Raw genomic sequence first — 14,235 nt, 5'->3', positions numbered from 1 at the left:
ATTCTTTGGTCTTCATTACAAAATGTTCCTCTGTAGCTCAACTGCTATCTGTTGTCCTGAGATACAGTTCATCTAACACGACTCTCAAGGTGCTCTGGTCTCCCTGCTGATATCCTTTCTGCACCCGTGTTCCTATGAACATCACTGCAGGCAAAGGTGTGTTCTGAAGGCGCTATGCAGTTGGGTCTTGCTATTTTATTCACTCCCCGCCAAACCATCGGCCTCCTGTTGGGAAGTTTAGTTCATTCTCATCGATGCAGTCACTGCTAGAGTTTGATTTAGATCCATGCTTTACTCTATCCAGCTGATTCTTTTTTTTTAAGTCATTTTATGTTCTACTTTAGGAGGGAAAATAAGTACCTATGAAACATGATCTCTAATTACATTTAACAGTAGTAGCATATCCTAGTTCCTGTGTATGTGTGCCTCACTGACCATCCGCACCCCCGGGGCTCCCGAGCCCTCCCAACAGGCAATGTCTGCCCACAGGTATATTCACAGTCCCAGAACCTTTGCATTGTTGGTTTTTGTTTTCTAGAGAAAGCAGCTCTCTTTTGTTTACCATTTTCCCCTGATTGAAAAAAAAACAAAACCTCTAAGTCTAGACTCTAGACGCAAAGGACTACAGATGGGCTTCAGGTAAGGGAGGCAGAGGAGAAGGCTGTGGGGCAGGCTCTCAGGCTTGTGTGTGCATAGGCAGTGACAGCCTGGGGTCTGTGAGGCTCAGCCTCCTCTTGCTGCTCAGGTGGACCAAAGAGGAGTGAGCACAGCTCCCTGCCTGCTCCCTTCCTCTTGCTCAGCTCCTGGGATCTCCTCACCAAACTCAGGCCTGGGCAAGCTCTTGGAGCAGAGGGACCCCTACTCTGGGAGACACCCTCATAGCCATTGTCTACTGAGAGCCAACTAGGTGTCAATCGTTTCATTTATTATTTTGCTTATTTTCTGCCTCGTTTTAATGAGAGAGCCAGCTACACTGTTCTTAATAGGAAGGCTACCGACTGTTTTGGTGCACCTGGTTGGGCACTCTGGGAGACTTGGCCTACACCCTCCTTGTTGAGCAATTGTCCTGTGCTCAGAGTTAGCGCTGAGTCTGGGGAGTGGCTGAGAGCTCCTATGGTGTAAGAGGTGCCATCCCCATTCAGAAGGTGCAAAGGAAATGGACAGGCAGTCCCTGGCCTCAGAGGCAAAATTCCAGTCCAAAGAGGCACATACTCAACCCCTTGATCAGTCTATCCCAAGCCCACTGAGGTCACAGACCCCATCCGTTCAACCCAGATGCCATGTGACCCTGCTTCACACACTGCCATTCTGTGCGTGCTGACGCAATGATCCCACAGAACAGAAGCCAATTGCTCCGTGAGCTTTCCAAGGCTGTGAACCTGATGGAAGAAGGTGGCCTCGTCTTTCTACCATGGGTTGGCTTGTGAGTTCAAACAGCTGGCCTTTCTGTTAGCAGCCTCATGTGCATACCACATCACCAGCCAAGCTCCCTAGCTCTGCTTCAGGAAATTGCACAGATGATTCCGTGCCAAAGAGAGTGGACTTGGATGCTTCAAAGAAGGTACAGAGGAGTGGGGGGAGGGGGGATTCCCAGCATGAATCCATCCTTGGAGGCCTTCCAGAAGCTCTGAGCCTGAGAATGGGGAGAAGTGAAGGGGAAAGGTCAGTGCAGACGCACAGTGGAAAATTGTAATCACTGAAGGGAGATCTATGGGCAAAGGGAGCCTGGAGGTGACGGGAGTCTTGGAGGTGTGCTGGTCTACCTTTGGAGACGGGAGGAGACAACATCATCAAATATTTGAGTAGAGTCTTGACAAACCAAATGCGAAGGCACCTTCAACTTGCTTGCATACTTGTGACTTAGCACTGGCGTTTCTGACTAGACAATTAGCGTATCTGGAAGCTATTGACCCAAGTCAGCAGGAAAAGCAATTGCCCTGCTGAGGAGCTCAGCTGTGAAGAAGCCCTCTGGCAGATGTATTACTCCTGTGAGAGCTAACGGTCATGGCGTCCCATGGGTTGGTATTCTCATCGCCGTTTCTTAGACAGGAGGCCAGAAGTCAGGGGGCATGGATGATGCACCAGGACCCAACAGCAGCCGCATGCGTGTGTGTCTGGATGAACAAGGCATCTGCTGTGTGAAGCTCTAGTGTTACATCGGGTTCCACCAAGTGTGGATGTGGAGAACACTCGGAGCACATAAATGACGTGCTGGCTAGGAATACTGCCAGCACCACGGCCCGCCAAAAGAGCAAGGGAGTCTGTCTCAGAAGAAGGACAGCCAGAAGGCTCCTTAGCAGAAAGGTGCTATGCAGACATGTTGTCAGGAGAGACCAGTCCCTGGGAAAAGTCATCATGCTGGGAAAAGCAGGGGGACAGTGAAAAAGAGGAAGACTCTCCACAAGATGGGCCAACAACGTGGCTGTACCAATGGCCCAGACATAAAGGTATTTGTGAGGATGGCACTGGACTGGGCGGTGTTTCCCTTTGCCGTGCGCTGGGTCCCAGAGAGTCAGCACCAACTCCGTGGCACCCAACCACAACGACATCGGACATTTCCCCACGCAGATCCTTAATCAGTCATGGCTCATGCGCACTAGGACATGCCGAGATACCCACTGGAAAAGGTGGAATAAGTCAGGACACGCATTTTTAAATACATCATTTAATAAAAGGAAAGAGTTGCAAGATGTTGCTGACAAGTGAGCAGTCACTCCATTCTTTTCAAGAAACGTTGCTTGAGTCCTGTTTTAGGTTCTTTAGAGAAGTCAAACACACACACACACACTACACACACAAATACACACACAAACACATACACTACACACACACACAAATACATACACTAAGGTTCGTCCAAAAGCATTGCTACACTATTATTGAAATCGTTGTTAAAGAAAACCCCCAAGCATGAAGCGCTGGCTTCCTGGCATACCCCTCTCTAAGTGTATACCCTGCTGCAGGTGGCGTGCCCACCCTCTCACCCACTGTGCAGAACTCCGAGATAGCATGTTGACACCACAGCAAAACGACAGGTAGTGCATCCTGGAGGGACTCCGAGGGTCTTCCTTTCCGATGCTTTGTTGCGTTTGGGAACACTAAGTCTGAAAGGTCAATCAAGGTCAAAGCCGTGGGATAAAGGGGAAGGTTTCCCAGCACAATGTCCCCATATAACAGCCCTTGCTTCTCCCAGGAAGGAGCAGGCACATTTTTATGATGAGAGAGAAAAATTCCTTCATACAGTTTCCCTGACTTTTTGCTCACCGATGCAATTTTCTTCAAAAGTCTTCATCATATACTGTTACAATCATCCTATGTCTTTTGAGATTTCTATCCGGATGACCCCTTTGGAATTCCAAAAACCATCCCTGTAGCCTTCAGAACTGACCTCTCGACCTTCAATGTAATATGTTAGGTAGGTTCCAACAGAGAAGCAACTTCAGTGACACTCGTGTATATGAAGGAGGGAGCTTTATATCAAGAAGAAATTATATATCAAGCAAACATCCCAGCCCAGTCCAGATCAAGTCCATAAGTCTGATCCTAGTGGGTAAGTCCAATACTAGTCCATAAATCCCTCTTCAGACTCACACAGCAACATCCAGTGATGCAGAATGCAGGAAGATGACAGGCAGTTGGCGAAGTGTCTTATGGATCCAATGGTGCTGGAACCATCCCAGGGCCCTGGCATGTCCACCACAGCTCATTAACAGGAAGGTGAAGGTGGGGGTGTGAGGGTCGGGGGTGGTGGCCTCCAGAGAGCCATTTATCTTGGTCATACCTCCAAGGAAGGTCATCAAGCGGTGACTTCATTTACACCTACAACCCTCACACCCTCCCATATCTTCTTACAGGCATCATGTTGGTGCTAAAAAGGGGCAAAGCATTCACAGGAAGTGGCCCAGCAAGTTTGGACCTTTCTGTGGGAAGACCCCCGCTCCCCCCGCTTGCCCCAGGGAGACGAGAACCATTTTTTATGCACATGTTGCTTGGAGTAAACCTGAGCATACATGAACTGACATCCTAGTGGCAATGCTTCCTGACGTGTGTGTGTGTGTGTGTGTGTGTGTGTGAGAGAGAGAGAGACAGAGAGAGAGAGAGACAGAGAGAGAGAGAGAGAAACCAATTTAGATGCTTTCCCTGACCGCCCTCCCCCCGCCCCCCCTCCGACCCCATGTCACACCACGCAGGACTTGGCTGTCTTTAATGCAAACTGGTAAGTCTGGAAATTATAGGCCAAAGAACCTGCTTGCATCCCAAGGTTTGTCGATCCAGCGGAGGGAAGCGTGCAGAATGGAGAAGACAGCGTGAGTTCTGCCGAAATATCTGCGCATGCTCTGAAAGCCAGTCATGCCGCCTGGATCCCTCTTTTCGGCCGAGGGGTTGATTCGATGACAGTCCATGATGTAGCAAGAATGACTGCATCGATTGCGATGAGGAACAGCAGCAAGGCGGGAGTTCCACCAGGTCGTGGGGACCCTAGCCCAGCCCACCTGACACATGGCACGACCCACTGTTGGCGTGTCTTCTGAGCTAGCTCATCTGTTAGGAGGTAAAAGCTCTCACAGGAAGCCAGGTCCTTCTTCGGCAAAACAAGTCTGCCCAATAAGGACTCCCATTCAGTATGGAGACACAGGACTGACCTCGGGGTGACCGGTCCAACCCCTCTGCCTTGGAGGCCAGTGGTGGCCCTGGGCTGTCTGAGCTGAGTAGCCGGCTTCATCATGGAATCAGGAAGGTGAGGATGCAGCCTCTTTCTCCCACACAGAGCTGCAGTACAGACCGAGGGAACATCCCAGTTGTGAACACCCTTGGAAATTTATGAAGCACTAAACAAACACTCGCTACGGACGTTTTATCTGAGATATTCCGCCGCCTGCATTTCATAGCTGAATAAAACTCCTGGCTGTGTGGTTGTGTGTTTTCACCTCTGTGCATAATAGAGACATAACCGGAGAAGAGTGAGCACAAGGCCTTTGACTGCCCATCTGTCTCAGGAACCGCCCCCGATGCTGATGGATGTTGGATGGATCCTTTGGCAGAATGCTGTCTGCAAGCCTTTCGTGTTGGGAGGTGAAGCTTTAAGGAAATGGATGATTCAGGTGGTGGCTGATTTGTCGAGGTCCTAAATTCTCAATCAGACCCCAACGCACGTGGAGGCACACATGCGAACAGATGAGATTGAAAGGATGCAGGGTCCTGCTCCCAGGTAGACAAGTGCAGGCCTGCAGGCCAGTGCACCTTGCAGTGCCTTGATGGGATCCATCTGGATGGACAGCAGCCCATGGATCCCTGGACCTCAGGAGAGAAGGGGAGGAGCCACCTTCCATCCCAGGCCATCTCCATAGCCAGGCCTAGCATCCTGAAGCCCGGGCCAGCCATCCTATATCAGTTATCATTCGCTACATGGCAAACACGCTAGACCAGCGGTTCTTTGACCCCTTTCACTCTAGACCCCTTTCACAGGGGTCACCGATTCATAGAAGTAGCAAAATGACAGTGATGAAGTAGCAATGAAAATAATGTTATGGTTGGGGTCAGCACAACACGAGGAACTGTATTCGAGGGTCGCGGCATTAGGAAGGCTGAGACCCGCTGCTCTAGACCTTGGTGACTTCAGATAGTGCAGCGCATTGGCATGCTGTGGTGTGTGGGCTGCGGCTTTCCTCCTGGTCTTCGCTGGACGCACAGTGGAAACCGCACTGCGATGGCAGGGTGGCCAGGGCTGGGCTCTGCCAGAAGGCTCTTCTTATGGCCACTCAGCTGCTCAGGAAACCAGAGTGAACTTGGTGCTTGAGGGCAGAGTTTTTCAGGGGCGAGCATGGAGACCTAGAAATCAAGCCTAAGTGTGTTTACTGCCTTCTGCAGGAAGGTAGAGTGGGTTACCTATTGGGGTACAAACTGCAAGGCGAGCAGTTCAAAATGACCAGCAGCTCCGCTGGAGAAAGATGGGGCTTTCTACCCCCATAAAGAGTGACAGTCTCAGAAACCCAGAGGGGGCAGTTCTATCTGGTCCTGTAGGGTCTCTGTGGATCAGAACTGACTAGATGGCAGTGAGTGTGCAGTATCAGGTAAAGTAACACTCCCAGCCCGCATAGGGCCATGCTGAGGCCAGGGGTAGGGTGTTGAGTCACCTCTAGGTGGGGAGGGCACAAGGAGTTGCAAGCATTGGGAGCTGTTCTGTTACAATCTACGGAGCGTGGGGGGTGCAGGGTTAATCACTCAGTGACTCAGGGGAAGGACAATGGTTTAACCCCCCCTCCCCAGGAGTCCTAAGGGAGAAAATGTGACCTCATGCTCTGCTCCCATAGAACAACAGCCTAGCAAACCCTGTGGGGCAGGTCACCTCTGTCACTAGTGGCCACTGCGAGTCAGGATTGACTCAGCCACACACAACAACCGCACGCATCAACTGACAGTGGTCTATCCACGGGCCCCAAGTGCACAGTGTCATCATTCATACCCCCAAACAAAAGTGCCAGAGCCTCACTGCCTCCTGGCAGCAGACGTGACCCCATATCGTGTTAATCAGTCCAGATGGAGAAGAGGACCCCGCGGTGAGGCTCCTGGGATGGACCCATCTAGAAAATCTACCCCCAAAAGTCTGAGTCTCTGCCCTTCCACCTTCAGCGCACAGTGGTGCAGCCAGGGCAGGGCTGGCCTCCAGACAACCCCATGGGCAGAGCAAGCAGCCAATGTGCTGGAGGAAAACTGAATGCAGCCAGCCAGCCACCTGTCGTCACATGCTCTGACTTCTCACTCTGTAGGAAATGTCTTCCTGAAAGGCTCAAGCTGCTTCTGGGAGTCGAGTTGCTTCCACGTGTGTGGAAGAGGACAATGGTTGGGCTCTATGGTCATTGCTGGTTCTGTTGTTTGTTGAAGAAGCGACGCACTGTGGTACAGAGCACGTCTGCCCGGTGATGTCCCACAGGCAGCACATGAGTGGTCCAGCTTCTCTCCATCCTGTCCATCCTTGCTGGTGGCATCATTTTCATTTGTACCCGTGACTGGGTACCATCAAGTCAGCTCCAACTCACAGCGAGCCCAGATCCAGTAGAAGGAAACCCCACAGAGTCTTGAAATATCCACATCATCTTCCACGCTCTGCTGGAGCCACCACTGCAGCGGCTGTGTCCATCCATCTCACCGAGGGTCGTCCCCTGTGCCAGGGACCCTCCACTTAACCAACCGTGGTGTCCTCCCCCAGGACTGGTGCTTCTTGGCCCTTTGTGTGTGAGAAAAAGCCTTTCCCCTCTCAGTCCTAACGAGCATGCTGACTGGACTTGCTCCAATCAGGTCTCTTGGTTCTTCTAGCAATAGATGCAGCAGCAGCTCCATCTCCATGAGCTTCCTGAGTCATCCCTACTGGGGCTGGGGCTCCAGTTCCTCAGAAGGCTTGTCTCCCAGGATGATCAAGGGGGAAGTGGATGGCATTGAGGAAGGATGCTGAATTCAGAGAGAGCCACTCTCACATCAGACCCTCGTGTCTCAGCATCGTGCAGTATAGCCTGGTTAATGAGCTTATTTGCATCCTGGGTTTCGCACCTGAAAATGAGAACTATGGGGCCGCCTCCTTCAGAGGAGGTGACCAGGTCACAATCGCAGTGGAGCACAGCACACCTCAGCAAAGTTTGGACCATTCTTGGTCTTGGCCCACCTGCCGCTTGATCTCCATGCCCAGTCTTCTGATCCATCAACAGTTCTTTGACGTGGAGATGTCCATCAGCCTCTGCTTTCAGGGGTATTGATGCGGGGTGGGGGGGAGGGGTAGGGCTGGTCACCAAGGCCAGGGCTATGGGCTGGAGAAGACCAGACCCTGATAGGACTTGCCATTGAGGCCGGAAACGTTGGTTGCCCTGCAGGCCGCTCTGATTCACAGTGTTCCTGCAGAACAGAGTGGGGACTTCCCCATGGGCTTCTGAGGCTGCCATCTGCCCGGGGCAGCTGCCTCCCACTACTCATGGAGCCACTGAGAGTTAGCCCCTGTGTCACCAAGCCTATCAGCTATGTGACCGAACACCAAACCCCAGACCACTGCTGTGGAGTGCGTTCTGGCTCACAGAAACCCGATAGATCAGGGCAGACCTGCTTCAGGGATTGCCCACAGTGCTGGCCAGTCCCAGCCTCATCTTCCTCCTCAGAGCAGCTGGTGAGTCTGAAACTCTGACTTCTGGGCAGCAGAACGCGGGTCCTTTATCACTGTTCCACCAGGGCTCCTCCAGCTTCTGAGTCACCCCACCACCACCCCCAGACTACACCCCCAAATAAACACAAATAAATGCACCTGACCTTTATCACAGCAGCACAGAATCTGAGCCAGGCCCTTGGCTCTGCCCGCCCCCAGACACCCCACATCCTAGGTTCAAAGAGCAGACCCTGGACGGCAAACCGACTCCCCAGCCAGGCAGGCCCCCCAAGCAGGCCACGCTCCCGTGCTCAGGGGGGCTGCCTTTTGTTTGGAGCTAGATAATCAGTAAAGTAGGGCTAGCGGAGGGGTGCCGGAATGGGGTGCTTGCAGGAGACATTGGTAATTATGGCATCACGGAATGACAGCGAAACGCTGTTTTCCCTTTATTGTAATTAACGCGGATCGCGGTGACAATCCCCAGTCCTGTGTTTATGTGACACGGTGCGTACAAGAAGCCCCGGCACTTTATAAACAGTTTATTCATCTGTGGCGCTGGCGCAGCAGTGGGTGGGAGGTGGCAGTCACAGAACGCAGCCCGTGCTTGGCAGGGAGTTGCGTGGAGCCTGCCTGGGGTGTCAGGCCCGTCCTCTCTGGCTGCCTCTGCTCGAGCTTGTCCCAGTGACCCTCGGTGGTGTGGTCATCGTAGAGTGTAAGCGTTGGCTGCCACCATTGAGACCGACCCGAGGGCCTTGAGGGTCTGCGTGAGGAAAGCAGCTGGAACATTCAGGACAGGCCGAGCTCCGTTCATTCGATCAGGGGGAGAGGCCGGGCGCAAGCTGATCTGATCGGTGCCTGGATTTGAACAAACAGCACGTGAGGCAGCATGGCCGGAGAGTCTGGTTGTGACACATGGGCATTCTCGGGATGTGTTGGGGTGGTCTGACATGGAAAGAGAGAATGTACTCAAATCACACAGGGAAGGGGCAGAGATGGGGGCTGTGGAATCAACCCCCACCCTTCTTTGGGGTTTGTTGGTGTTGCTAGTTGCCCCGGAGCTGGCCCAGACTCGTAGAAACCCTGCCCCATCATGCACGCCCTTCACGGTGGCGTGATGTCGGCGAACACTGGTGCAGCTAGTGGCAGTCCAATCACGGAGCCCCTTCCTCCTTGGCTGGCCTTTGCTTTTCTGAAGCCTGATGTCCTGCCCAGGGACTGGCCCTCCACAGGCGTAGGAGCCAGTGGATGGACACAAGCTCAGGCACAGCCTGGGGTCTCCATCTGTCTGTCCCTGGCTCTGGCCCAGTGGCCTTCCGACGTGCTCTGTATTCTGCCTCACTGGTACGGCAGGGCCACTCCTGAGTCAGGGCTTGGTGCCAACCCCGGCAGAGTCACTAAGCTCTGTCTCATGTCCCCATGAAGCCACTAGGAGCTTGATCTCACAAAGCCTTCCTTCCATCAGTTGATGACAGAGTCCTGCTGTGCTTGTCCAGAACGGAAGACTGAGACACTTGGGGACGTGAGGTCCCTTCCACGGGACCAGGAAGCAGAGAGGAGCAGAGACAGGCACAGACAGGGGCGCTGATGGGGGCCTGGGTCATGGATGGCCAGCTGCACAGTGTCATGTGGAGCTCAGCTTGGCCAGCAACAGGTGAAACACCTGGGGACCCGCAGCCCGGGGACGATGGTCCCACCCTGGGGTGGGGAAAGAGATCCTTTTACATGATCACTGCCAACGATGATGAGAACACGTGGCTTCTTAATTCATCCCGGAATCCCCCAACACAGGAGCCTGAGGACGCTTCTCCCTCTCCATTGTCCCGAAAATAGTGTTAACCTAGCTGCTTCTCCACACCCTGACACAGATGTGCTCAGGGGGAGATTGCAGAGGGAGTGGGGAGAGGAGGGGAAGGAGAGAGGGGGTGAGAGCTAGAACGACAAAGATGAGAGAGCTGAGTGAGAGGGAGAAAGAGAAGAGAGGTGGGCAGAGAGAGGGGAGCAAGAGGGGTGGAGGGGAGGGAGGGTGAGAGGGAGGGCAGAGGAAGGGAGAGATAGAGGGGGAGAGCAAGACAAAGCTGAGGAAATGTGACATGTTAGGACTGTCCTCAGTGAGAAAATTTGGCATTTTAAAGCCAACTTTGAGTTTTCTAAGAAGGAAAATAGAAGTCCCCGCCTGCCTGGAGAGAAAACCCTATGAGCCTCGCCCCCAGAAAGCAGCGTCTCCATTCTCTCCACGAGAAGTCCAGTGGCAGGAAAAGGCAGCTCTGGCCTGCAGCGCACGTGGGTGTGCAGGCTGGCAGGCGGCTCTCTATCCCAGCTTCCCTGGGATCCTGCAGGCAGCCTGAGTGCCTGTCTCAGCATGTCTGGATCAAAGGAATCAGGGTGGTCTCCAGTGTGTGGGGGTGGGGCCTCAGTGCTGGGTGGGAGGGTGGGGTGGAGGGGACACTGACTGCCCATTTCATCCATTGTCTCTTCATCTCTATTTTCCTGTCTGTGTTTGTCTCTTTCCCTCTCTCCTCTTCTATCTCATGGGGCAGCTATAGGGCGGCACATGGGAGGGTGTGTAGAAGTGGGGATGGGGGTGGTTGGAGAAGGAGGGTGGCTTCCCAGGGACCCTGTAAATAGAGTCTTCCCCCAGCAGTGTCCCCAGAAAGCTCCACGGTGTCTGCTCTGAGGGGGCCCACACACCAGGGCACTGGAGGAGCCCATGGCTCTGAGGGCCTCTACCCTGGAGGCAGGGCTGTGAGGCCTGACGTCTGCAGGGTGGCCCCCAGTCCCTGGCTTGCACATCCAGAGTAGGTGGGTGGGATGTGGAGAAAGAGCTGATGTCCTGCGTTGGACTTGATCCAGGGGTCCTGGGACAGCATCCACTTCTTCCCCACCTTCCCCCTGACTCCAGCCCACCAACAAAGCACATGCCTGGAACTGGGTGTAGACCTGGGGGCGGGCATCAGGGACTCAGAGCCCCAGCTGTGCAGACTCTGGGCCTGGTCCAAGGCAGCAGAAACAGTGGGGTGGACAGCGACTCCCCCCAACATAAGAGCCAGATGCTCCTGGTGCCCCTCCGTGCCTGCGGAGAGTAGGCTTCCTTCCCGGAAGCAGCAGCGCCATGTCTGTCAGCCAAGCCCAGTGGGCCAGCTGTGGTCTCTACCCTAGGTGCCCCTGCAGGAGCAGGTCCTCCGTGACCCACAGAAGGAATTAGCCTGTGTACAGGGATTCTGGGCTCGCTGACCCGGAACCACGGGAGGATGCATGTCTGCGCTCGCAGGGACTGTGTCCCTGCAGTGCCGGCATTGCCCTCCGTGAACCAGAAAGACTGCGGAGTCGATCCAGGCGTCCTGTTACAGGGATGATTAGCCAGCTTATCTGCTGAGTGAAATCACTGTGCTGGAACCCAAAAGTAGCCCCGATGTGGTTGGCAGGATAAAAGGTGAGCTGAGACATGGCCATCTTGGTTATTGGTTATTGGAGTGGTGGTTTCTTTGGCCAGAGACCCCCTGGGTCACACACAAGCGGGGTGCGCTAGGCAGGCTTCTCTAGAGACACAAAACCAGGGCCCTAAAGATTTTATCCATGTGTTACTTTGGGTTGACTAGACAAAAAATCGATGGACACACATATGTGTATAAGGAAAAGGAGGAATTTATATACAAGAGGAATTGAACATTGAGAAAACATCCCAACCCAGTTCAGTCCAAGTCCATAAGTCCGAGACTAGCCCATATGTCTGATACCAATCTATAAAGTCCTCTTCAGACTCACAGACACATGCAATGATGCCAAATGCAGGATGATCACAGGCCAGTGGGTAGAAAGTCTTTGGATCCAGTGGCAGTGTAAGCCTCTCAGCACTGGCAGGTGTCTCTACATTGTTTCTCTGACTTCAGAGGTCTGTTTGCATCAGGGTAGGTCCATGTGGCTTCTCCAACTTGGGCACTAGGTAGGTAGATAAAGAGATGGAGGTATCTCCCGAGTCCAAGGAGGAAGTACTGAATTTCCCAGAATTCTCAGAAGACCATGCCCACACAGAAGCCCCATTGGCTATGATCTGATTGTCAGACTAGACTCCACCCTTACATTCATAATCCTCAAATTGACAAATGATTATATAACTATCACTATTATATATATGTGTGTATTATATATATGTATTATATATATGTGTTATGTATATGTATTATACATATATATGAGGTTTATACAGAGAGAAGGAATATAAGGGCTACTTAATCCACACAGCAGTACAGAGAGTTCACTTCCGTGGAATAGTTAATATACTGGAAGTCCTTCAACTCAAGTGGGCTGCCTGGTCCAAGGTCAAAGAAGCAGACAGCAGAGTCCTCCCTGGGACAAGGCTAGCAGAGTCTGCCCACAGGCAGCAGGCAGCAGGGCGGGTCACCAACAGTCAGCAGCTTGCAATGGGGCAGGATCCACCAGCCTCAGGCTCAAGCAATGTACGCACCCTCAGCATGGTGAAGCAGGTCTCAAATGAGCCTCAAGCTCTAGCAGCAGGATCCATAGGTTGGCCTGGCCCATAGGTAGCGTATGTAGTTCGCAGGTTAAGGCAGAGAACTAGCTGCAGCAGCAGCATGGTCCAGCATGCTCCGGTCAACAGAGAATAAGAGAGAGTGGGGCAGGCCTTGCCGAGCCATTTATCTCATTGCCACATGTTCCCATTGGCCAGGTTGTCACAATAAACCTAACTATCACAAGGGGTGTGTAGAAGAAAACCTTGGGGAGATGGGCTCACGGACTCCAACTGACCAGTCCATCTGACGAGCCTAATGTAAGCTTCTCACTGAACCAAACCCACTGTTGTTAAATTGATTGCAACCCCTAGCAGCCCTGCAGGACAGAGAAGAACTGCCCCTGGCTTTGTGAGTCTGCACATCTTCATGCGAGAAGACTATTTCACCTTTGTCCCATGCAGCAGCTGGGAGGTTTGAGGCAGCAACCTTTGGGTTAGCAGACCGGTTCTTCAACCACTGGGCCAGGAGGGACCCTTGGTGGGTCTCAGAATTCACTTTAAAAGACAGATGTCAACCGACCTGGCATTTCTCAGGGGCCACCAGATGGCTGAGTTCCAGAGGTCAAGTCAAACAGGAAGTCGAGGGGTCTGGAGAGGAAAGCTGGGGGGTGAGGAAAGCCACAGCCCCAGGGACACAGAACCAGTCGGATATGAATCTGCTGCTGGGGAGCTGGTTCATGGCAAGCCCGATTGCTACAGAAGAGAAATGCTGCACATTGTTGTTGTTGTTCATTGTCATGGACACGGATCTGACGCATTGTCACACGATGCAAGACAGCATGATACACAGCCTGGCTCTGAGCCATCCTCACAATCGTTCATTCCTGTGTGTGAGCCCATTGTTGCCACTGCTGTGTCGATTCATCTTGTTGAAGGCCTTCCTCTTGTTCTCTGTCCCTCTGTCCTTCTTCAGGGACGAGTCTCCCGTGATACCTGGTCCACAGTGTGTGAGACTCAGTCCTGGTCTCTCAGAAACGCTCTAGCCATACTTCTTCCAAGACAGATTTGTTGGTGCTTTTGGCAGTCCATGGAACCTGACTACATACTCGCTATCTATGGGATAGGTCTTGCAAATGTTTGTCGTGTGATTTCTGGTGTCGTTTCTATCCCCAGAGTTGCATTATCTACCTGCTGACCCTTCTTTGTCTCCAGTGTTCGCATTCCTCTCACTGCAGTTGAGTCAGTGCTGACTCAGGATGACCCTAGAGGACCAGTAGAATTGCCAGTCATCAATGCATCTGGATTGCACACGTGGCGTTTCAGACAGTGCTGACTCAGGGTGACCCTAGAGGACCAGTTAATTGCCAGTCATCAATGCATCTGGATTGCCCACGTGGCGTTTCAGACAGTGCTGACTCAGGGTGACCCTAGAGGACCAGTAGAATTGCCAGTCATCAATGCATCTGGATTGCACACGTGACGTTTCAGACTACAGAAATTGGTAAAGATGTGAAGTGTCTTCATCACTGGCATCAGTGATTGATGCATCTCTCTCTCCCTCTAGCTGAATTCTTGGTGGCACAATGGTGAAGTGCTTCGTGACTCTTAGAAAGATTGGCGGTTCAGATTCATCAGGTTTTAA

Source organism: Tenrec ecaudatus, chromosome 6 (genome assembly GCF_050624435.1).
Source record: "Tenrec ecaudatus isolate mTenEca1 chromosome 6, mTenEca1.hap1, whole genome shotgun sequence".
Classification (NCBI taxonomy): Eukaryota; Metazoa; Chordata; class Mammalia; order Afrosoricida; family Tenrecidae; genus Tenrec; species Tenrec ecaudatus.
The sequence above is the reverse complement of the archived record's forward strand: the minus strand, read 5'-3'. Positions refer to the sequence as shown.